The sequence below is a fragment of the Osmerus eperlanus genome, unplaced genomic scaffold, assembly GCF_963692335.1.
Source record: "Osmerus eperlanus unplaced genomic scaffold, fOsmEpe2.1 SCAFFOLD_105, whole genome shotgun sequence".
NCBI lineage: Eukaryota > Metazoa > Chordata > Actinopteri > Osmeriformes > Osmeridae > Osmerus > Osmerus eperlanus.
In genome coordinates this window covers 1-10,216 of record NW_026911365.1, presented here as the reverse complement: position 1 = coordinate 10,216, position 10,216 = coordinate 1, and the positions used below count along the sequence as shown (strand labels likewise).

General features: G+C 45.2%; 1 pseudogene; it reads left to right on the top strand.

The window, feature by feature from the left end:
* The first annotated feature begins 4,710 nt into the window (after positions 1-4,710).
* LOC134015963 (nuclear receptor subfamily 4 group A member 3-like) lies at positions 4,711-9,804 on the top strand (annotated as a pseudogene).
* Positions 9,805-10,216: the final 412 nt, after the last annotated feature.

Genomic DNA, 10,216 nt, shown 5'->3' with positions numbered 1-10,216 from the left:
TTGCTAATGCATATGTAAACTTGCATGCGCACTGGTGTGAAACCGGGCTACCAAATGGAGAGCTATCACGTTTACAAACCTGATTTGATCTTTCTGATGCTGCTTCGGTTCTAGTGTTATATTCCCCTTTCTTCCAAACGTGTTGCTGGTTGAAAATAGACCTTCTAACTGGACTGTAGTCGAGTGCTCACTGTGGACGTCTGAGTCTCCTTAGCGCGCGACATGACTCTTAGTGACAATAATCCTCTACTAAAGCAAGCCAAACAACATCAGCTGACTGTAAAACGATCTCATGAACAGTTTACTTTACATTTAATTTCGTTAGCAGACTTTGTAGCAGATTTTCCAGCTACAAATCGTAGTACCTGTTCAGGGATATCGTTTGGTTGTCCTTTGCCAAGTGAATACGATGAGACGCTTTACGCTAAAAATACCTGTCTACGACTATATTTGGCTTGGCTAGATCACAATCGCCTCTCTAAAATAGTCAGGCCCGCCCCGGTACAATGAATGGGACCTCGGCAATCTCACACAGCCGCGTCTCCCTGTGCTAAAATTAGAAACACCGCCTGCGTCAATCACGAGCCTCAGTGCGTCAAGTCCTGGGCCCGCCTCTGGGAGCAGATCATTGGCTACAATTAGAACGTGGCTGAGATGTACACGTCTCGGGATTGGTTGTCGTTGATTTACAAGTTCTCAGTGGCTCGTGCTCTGCCTTTTTATTTTTGAGGTTTCTGTCAACGCCGCATCGTTTCTTGAAAGGCTGTCCTCGTAGCGGGCTGGGTTAGGGGGCTCCTTTAATTTTCAGTACTTGCTCAGATGAGGCGTAATCTACTGTTGCCAACAAACCACCAAGCTGCATTTCAAATGATTGACATTTAATAATGTAATATTTTGTAGAATTCAAGCTTGTGTGTTGGATACGATTTGAGAAATAAAAATAAAAAAGACCATAGGAAAGTGTGTCTATTAATAGCCTACTTAGCCTATGTCAATTTGCTTCCTTAAATATACACAGGTTCTTATGGAGAGAAGTATTCAGGATTTTGAGACGTGCACCTGTTGATAAAGCATGCTCGTTGTTGTTGTTGTTTTTGCATTTATTTCGCCATGACTACTGGTAAAACACTATTGTGATAACATGTATTTTAGAAATACACAGATATAACAAATCTGTATACATTTCGAGGCCGTTTTCATCCATCTATGGAACCTCAACTTTCAATAGCCTGTCTGTTATACAGTGAGCTTGCCTATGGAGTCATTTTGTCCAACAATCGTAAAATCAACTTGCTTTCAGCCGCCCCCTCCCCCCCCCCCCCCCCCCCTCTCTATCTCTCTCTCTCTGTCCCTCCCTCTCTGTTTCTGGCACTGTGTGTGGGGCTTATGTGTCCGGTAGCCTACTGTACGGCGAGAGGGAGCTACAGTTGGTGACGTCACCTCTCCCATTACGTCACATTGACGTAGCGCATACCAGGCGCTCTATGTGGAGGCAGACTCACATAAATGCTCTATTAGACTTTCTCCCTCAGACCGCGCACATAAACAAACCCGCGTTACAACTTAGACAAGCATCATTACTGACACAGTCACGGACGGACGGAACACAATTCTAGCACACAGGACTTTATTTTACCCAACTTTAGATTAGTTTAGATTACTTAAAAGAAAAAGAAAACAACATAGTTTCCTTCCGCGGCATACTCCTTTGTTATTATAATAAGTGATATGTTTTCTATTAGTCGTTTTTGATAACAATACTGGGACCCTTCACATGTGACTTTATATGCGAGGTTATTATCATATGTAAAGACGGAACCGCTACAGCAAACAAGTAAGTACAAGCCTTTGCTTCTGAGAATGAATGGGTTTTCTTTTATACTCTAAGGAGAACATTATGCCAACAGAAAAACGTCAATTCCTGTGATTTGTTTGTGAATGTGTCCTTACGTTTTTTGAATTGTTGTTTGTTTGTTTGTTTAAATCGTTGTTCCTAACTTCCTCGTGCATGGTAACCTGTTGCTTCTGCGAGCCCGGCTCAGGGGAGTGTGTGTCGGTGTAGGCTGGTCTGTGTGTGGCTTTAGTGTCTCCGGGGGTAGATGGAGCCGAATTTGAATTTAATTTGCCCAAGGAAAGGTGTCATATTCTTTCTGGTTGTCATGGTAATGTTATGCGTTTCACCCATACAAAGAAGAGGGGTCAGAACAGCGAGAAATCCTTCAAGCCCGCGACTGAGAACAGAGAAGCTTTTTGGGATGTTACTTTTTCTGCAGGCGTTTTCTTAGCAAAGGTTTTATATCATTTAAATGAATGGAATAGGGTATGTGTTTTCACGTGTGTGTGTGTGTGTGTGAGAGAGAGAGAGAGAGAGAGAGAGAGAGAGAGAGGGAGATAGAGGGAGAGAGAGGGAGAGAGAGGTACAGTGATGTAGCCTGACACAAAAATAAACAAAACATTGTCTGAAATGTTTGAATTGTAGTGTTGAGACTACCCTCTATTGACCCTCTATTAGTTTCATAACTTTTAGAGGTTATCCTAAGAGTTTAATTTCCCAAACAAGTAGATTTTCCCAGAATTATTTGTTTTAATATATCTACCACAACCTGCATATTTTCAGGTAATATTTGGGCACGAATTGTGGTTGTAAAAACGTTGGTAATTGTTTTATAAACAGGCGACACATGTATAGATCAATGGAGGGCAAGATGCATGTCCCGAGACCAACTGTAAATGTCAGCTGTCATCCTGGCAAACCCACAAGGACTAAGAACTGGACTTCCCAGTCTGCTGAAAAATAAATCAGTTTTTCACTGATTTAAACCAAACCCCTACTGTTTAGCACTCAACTTGCCCGAGGTTAAGTTTTGTGCAAATTGTCTTAAAAGGGTGTATTTTATCAGCCCAAACATGCCTTGGCTAGTCTAACATACAGGCCTACCTAGGACTGAGTCAAATAAAATTACAAGTTTAAAAGACCTTATACTGCCTGATCGTTTCTCATTCTCTCTCTCTTTCTCGTTTCTGTCTCTTTCTCTGTGTGTGGGGGTTTGCGTGTGTGATGACAGTTCTTACTCTGACAGTCTCGTTCTCAAGGCTAATTTACTGTACTTATATATTTCTCTCGCTCTTTTTATCTCTCTTCTTTTCTTTTTCTGTTTGCTGGAAGCCTCGCGCTGTCTGGCTTATTGGCGCGGGGGGCTACCGGCGCTCCAGGGCGCGTGCTTTACAGCTCCCTCACCGTTCTCTAGGTTACCGGTGTGCGAGACCCCAATGTACCGGCACCCACCGGTCGGCAGGAAAGAGACAGATACAGAGAAATAAAGAGTAGACCATGGACCCCTGTGTTTTGACATGAACATAAACGGGTTCTATAATATGTCACGATAAACAGACACATCGGGTAACCTTCAGTGCATGCTATGTAGGTCCTGGACAACGTCGAAATATCCAAGAAAAACATGAACATGTTAAGAATGAGCTCCAAGGCAAATGTATAATCGACATTTCCTCTAGTACTTGATGCGCTTGCTGTCGAAGACGGGTGAGTCAAAAGAGAAGACGCCACGGTCAAGTCAGGCAATAATTGATTTTCAAAGTAAACGTCTTCCAACATGAAGTCAGATGACTAGTTGTTATTTAGTTTTACTCTGATCTTCCGGCGACAGTCTGAAAGCAGTTGGCAGAAGTAGCCTATCAATTGTAGTAATTGTGTCTTAAACTCGGATTTGAAAACAGATCAACCATCCAAGACAAGTTGGGGACAGAGTCAGGCGACTGATTTCATCTGGGGTGAAACAGGGTCCTAGGGAAGAGAATCCTGGTGATGGTGGAGGTAAGCAATAGAGCTGTGAGGAGGGCAGGGAGACAGAGATCCCGTCTTGTCTTTTGGGGTCATGAGCAGCAGAAAGGGGGCGCTCGGAGCTTTGAAATTCCCTTATGCGCTGCAGCAGCGAGGTGAGCGAGACCTTTGTGGCCCGAGTGCTTTGTGGCTTTATGGCGCTTTGGGAAATCAGATGGGTGTCATTCTGGATATTCAGTACCGGACTCGAATGCCTGATATAAAGTACCACAAGGTTAAATCAAGAACATTTTAAATGTTTCTGAATATTTATTTATGACCACAAAATTACTGCCCAATAATCCAATTGATTCGTTTGGTTGTCAATCGTTCCCCAAAGAGCGCCTTTCCAAAAGTCTAAATTATATTAAGCCTATTTTGTTGCGCATAACAACGCTGTAACGCTATAACAATAGCTTTCCACTCAATAGGCTAGACTATTTAATTCCATGATATTTTTTAATGTAATCTTATGGGGAAGGCCTATGTAGCCTATTTGAATTTAATGTAGAATTGTGCATTATTATTGTTGGTTAGTGCCGTTAAAAAGGTCGGCGTGGGGCATTTGCTACATGTGCTGCTATATTTTAGTCAGTTTAACTAGTTTTTCCTTTCATTTTCTGTTCCAGAAACTGAGAACATACAAGTTTGATCCTCGGCTTAATTACAACGCCTCTCCTCTGTGCAATATCTCTTTATTAAAATAAGTTTGATCGTGTAAGCTTGTGGTATAGATCGTGTAAACTGGTGGTATAATCTATAATCTTTTAGGTTTATTTACAATACTCCACTTTGTTTCCGTCTGAGTCATTCCGGGACTCCGCATGCCTGTGGTTTGATGTCCGTGACCCGTTTGTCTTTTCCCTAGACCGTGGTTCGGAAGAGCGCGCGCTGCCGAGCTCAGAGCCCCAGCGACCGGACAGTTCCTCCATCGATCCAGCTGAGACCTGCTCTCTCCAGGAGCGCTGTCCACGCCATAGCCGTGCAAGCCCCCATCACCGGATACCCAGCACCATTCAGCGCGAAGCTTTCTCACCAGGTATGCTCGTGCCCCGCAGCCCATCTCCTCTTCTGATATCAGTCTCTTGGTGCTCTGACTCTTTAGCTCGCGCCCTCCTTATCCACACTTTTTTTTATCCAGCAGACTATAAATACATTTTCATATCACCGTTATATGCTATATTTCTTAAATAAGACAAACTTAACAAACAAATATTTTTGTCTCTGATTTGAAATACCATTATAGCGTTTGTGTCTGTGTGCTCGTGTGTGTCTGTGTTTCTGTCAACAGGCGCCGATATAGGCCTGTAGTAGCGACTTTAAATGTCTATCTAGATGTGGCCTCTGTTAACTGAAATAGATAAAAGTCACATTGAGTAGCCTACAAAAGCAGGACAAGAAATAAAATAAATGCAATCTGTAGCCTAGATATCGATCCGCCAAATTACTCAATGAGATTAAATGTCTTCAAACCATTGAGACAAAAATAAATTACCCAAATGAAGCATGTGGTTGTTTTTCTCCGATTTTCAAAGAGGTTAAATGTGATGTATGGGCACGTGGCAGTCTCTAACTTGCGGTGAGACGTGACCACAGTTATATTAAATATATATATATATATATATATATATATATATATGCGTTCACCTGCATTTTGTATCTCTAACTAACCCTTCTCTTGAAAGCACCACATGGTGTGTTAAATGGCGCATTGTCCAAAAGCCACAGTCATAGAGTGAATGATTCTCCCTCTGTCACTGCACTTTGTGTGTGTGTGAGAGAGAGAGACAGAAAGATTGAATTTAACATATATGATTTTGTTGTTGGAGTCCATTGAATAAAAAAGAAATTATTTACTATTTATTGATAAGAGCTTGATTAGCAGAATGTTTGTTCTTATGTCTGCACATCATGTTTTGTTTGCTAGATCTATGGCATTCTGACAATGAACAAACGCGCTCAGTTATTGGAACAGCTGCAGTTTGTCCAGTTGAAATGTTCATCTCGAGGTTAGAGACTGTCCCTTCCTGTCTGTCCACCATAGTCTCTGATTCTGCCTGCTGTCCTCTGTCCTCCCACCAACTCTCAATCTCTTTCACACACACACACACACACACACACACACGTACACACACACACGTACACATGCACACGTACACACGCACGCACACACACGTGCACACACACACACGTACAGACACACCCAAAAACACGTACACACACGTACACTTCCATACATTTAGATACAGCATGAACACTTAGTCTTCACTGGTGTGCTGCTGGATGGTCAATAGAACCTACCTGTCTTTGCTAGAGAAAGCCCTGCTCTGTAGATGGGTGTCTGTGTGCATGTACACAGAATGCCCAAGTTCAGCTATGTTTGTATGTACACTTACAGTTCAAGCTGACCTACGTCAAAGGAGGAGTGTTTGGGTATATATATATATATATATATATATCAGCCAGATTGGGTTTACATTATAACATGCAGTATCTATCTTTCAGTCAAATACTATACCCAGGTGAGATCAATACAAACACACACTTGTGTTAAAACACACGCAAACACACCTTGTTCATCACACACTGAGATTAAGTTCCTTCACACTTTGGTTATGACTCAGGATGAATGAGTGTCATTAAATAACGTTGTCCTTGTTCAGTCACATGTCAGAGAGAGTTTCTGAATTTAGTGCAGGTTTTTAAAATCCTGGTTGGGAGCAATTTAAAGAGAGAAAAGTTAGACATTTGAAGTTCAGTGTTATTGGCCAATGAGCTGCTGCTCTGGAGCCCACGTGCATCACGCTCACCTTTCTGTCTTGGGCTTTTCTGTCACCCTGTCTGTGTGCTGCTCGGATGCCTCTGAAGTGGCGAAATGACGTCCTGTGACGCGCGTGCATGTGTGTTTTCCGCGTAGGTGGTAGAAGAGCTGCCTGGTCATTCGCAAGGCCGTCATAGAAATAAAACCGAGATGATGACGTTATAAAACCAAGCCGATGACGTTAAAGTGCGTCCGGCTTTACTCGCCCACCAGAGTTCCAGATTCGGTGGATAAATAGAACGCCCGCGACCCATTTCCTGATTTTTTAAACTTAACTGTCGCTTGACCCCGTGTCCGGCAAACACGGGGCGAACTTGGCAAATCACCGTGACATGTAGGTTAGTGTCCTTGATAAAGATCTTTCTGCAGTCTTTGAATAACTGTAGAGACCTTGCCCTTAGGTAGACATAGTCATCAGATATGATTTGATTGTCTTTGGAACTACTTTTAATGAACGCCTCACTCCCCTTACTCAATCTTTATCATGGGATAATTATATATTTTCTGTGACCAAGACATGCATGTCTCACAATTTTAATGGATTAAGTTGATTTGAGAAAGTAAGCACGCATATTTAATGACAAGTCCTGTAAAACAAATACCTTTGCTATTATGAAGTAGGCCTAACTATAGTATTTAATGTGTACACTTGCTTTCTAGTATTCTTGTTTTTTGTTTATTATTGACCATGGACATCTTACAGAAACGCGAACTATAGCTGACGCGGCCTGTTGAGGACTGTTGCGTGAGCTATGTGGGTTTGTGTGTTTTTCGAAGAGGAAGCCGACTAGGTGAACGGCAGTGATATGGCCCATATTAGTCTACATTTATATGACGCGTGGGGAATGAGGGCGATTACGACAACGCACGCAGAGCGTCAATGGGAGCCGCGCTCTGTTGACAGTTCCCTGCTTGAGAGCGATGAGCAAACATCGCAAACCTTAGGTGCGGTGGCACTCACGATTGATTACACACACACACACGCACGCACCCACGCACGCACACATACAAATAGGTAACACAGCAAACCACTTCAGTCGCCATACTTTACAGGTGTGTGTTTGTTATGTAACGCTCCTGCTGCAAAGTTGGATGTAGCTTACATTTTTGAAGATTTCTGACAGAATTTAAAAAACACATTCACATAACTACTACAATAAAAAATAAAAATAAATATCTCCCGCCAATCAGTCATTTAATTTAGTATATGTCACTGCAGCCATGCTGTAAAAAAAAATCCCTTGATAGCTATTTGCAGTGTCTGTGTGCTTGTGTGTGTCGTGAGTGTGTGTGTGCGTGCGTGAGTGTCTGTGTTTGACTGTGTGTGTCTGTGTGTGTTTGTTAACAAGGGTCCAACATCAGGCGGGAGTCCATCTGCCTCTCTTCAACAGCATCAGAAATAGGAATCACACACACACAAACGCACACGCACACTCACACACACAGCCACTTAGCCACACTTACACAACTAAGAAGTACAGTATAGTCCTTATTATTGTAGTATTGTCACAGTAAATCATTTCATTGTAAAACAAACACTAATTGGGGTGGAATCTCTGTCTAAATATTCACTGTTGTTTGACTGCACTGTTTGTGAGAATGAGGGGTGTGTGTGTGTGGCCATTTTATCAAATGATTTGAAGATAAAGTTTGAGCTTCAGGGACAAATAAGCAGACATTAACTGTAAATCAACAAGTAAATGTTCCAAACCCTCCCTTCACATGTGACTGAACACAAGCCAGGTTTCCTCAGCACTGCAGTACACCAGCTGACTATTTATAAACGGTTTATAACCTGACACATGTCCTATCATAGACATGTTTGATTTAAGCACTCCGTAATTTTGAAACCTCCTGCACCTCCTGGTCCAGGGTCACCTCATACTGAATGTGTTCTATGGTTATGGCTGTAGTTGTGCTTATTTATGGGTTGTTGAGTGGTGTTGTCTGACCCTACACCTGTGGTTACGGTCGTTTCTGCCTCTCATCTGCCTTTCATCCTACTAATTGGCTAAAACGTGTTGGAGCTTGACACTAACAACTGACCAACAATGTGCTTGTCTGTCTAACAATTAATCAAATGTAAAAAAAGAAAAAAGAAATTGTCAATTTTACTATATCCCCCCCCCTCTCTCTCTCTCTCCCCCCCCCCTCTCTCTCTCTCCACCCTCCTCTCTCCGTAGACATGCCCTGTGTGCAGGCTCAGTATGGGCCCGCCCCTCCCGGCTCTGCCTACTCTGGCCAGTCCTTCGGTTACCCGGGCGACAGCTACAGCTCTGATCTCATGACCCCGGACTACACCAAGCTGGACCTGGGCGGGGGGGACATCTCAGCCGCAGCGACCACATCCCTGCCCAGCTTCAACGTGTTTGTGGAGGGCAGCTACGAGCCCAAGTCGTCCTGCCTGTACCAGACACCCTCCCACAGGCCAACCATCAAGAAAGAGGAGGATAGCTACCCCTCAGCCCCCACTCTGGAGTCCATGTCCTCCTCTTCCATGTACTTTAAACAGTCCCCCCCCTCCACCCCACCACTCCCTCTCTGCCCCCGCAGCCAGGCTCTTCCTTCCTCTGGGAGGACCACTCCCTGGCCCCACCCAGCCACCCCCACCTGGAATCCCTGGGCTCTGGCCCCCTCAAGTCCCCCCGCTTCTCCCACTTCTACCAGCACTCGCCCCCACACAGCGGAGGCACCGTGGGGGGGTACGAGGGGCTGGGGGGTGGGCTTGCACGCTCCTCCTCCTCTTCCTCCTCCTCATCCTCCTCGGCTCCCCACCCCCATGGCCCGCCTCTGGAGCAACACATGTACCAGCTGCACCGCGGGGCCGGGGGCAGCAGCCTGGCTTCCGCTCGCTGGCTCTGGGTCCCTGTGCCAACCTGCTGGGGGACAGCCTGCCCTCGCCCCCCCCACGGGGCACCCCGGGGGAGGGCACCTGCGCTGTGTGTGGAGACAACGCTGCCTGCCAGCACTACGGGGTTCGTACCTGTGAGGGCTGCAAAGGCTTCTTCAAGGTAAACTCACCTGGCCACCTGGCACCTGCCCTCTCTGTGCCACTCTCTCCTCCCTGGTCTCTCACTCTGTCCTCCTCTTTCCCTCCCTCCCTCTCTCCCCTCCTTCTCTCCCCTCCCTCCCTCTCTCCCCTCTCTCTCTCTCTGTCTCTCTCTCTCTCTCTCTCTCTCTCTCTCTCTCTCTCTCTCTCTCTCTCTCTCTCTCTCTCTCTCTCTCTCTCTCTCTCCTCTCTCTCTCTCTCTCCTCTCTCCCCTCCCTCTTTCCCCTCCCTCTCTGCCTTCCCTCTCTCCCTTCCCTGTCTCCCCTCCCTCTCTCCCCCCTCTCTCTCTCTCCTCTCTCCCCTCTCTCTCTCTCTCTCTCTCTCTCTCTCTCTATCTCTATCTCTCTCTCTCTCTCTCTCCTCGCTCCCCTCCATCTCTCCCCTCCCTCTCTGCCTTCCCTCTCTCCCTTCCCTCTCTCCCCTCTCTCTCTCCTCTCTCTCTCTCTCTCTCTCTCTCCTCTCTCCCCTCCCTCCTCTCCTCATCGTCACCTCAGTTGGGCCTGAGGCA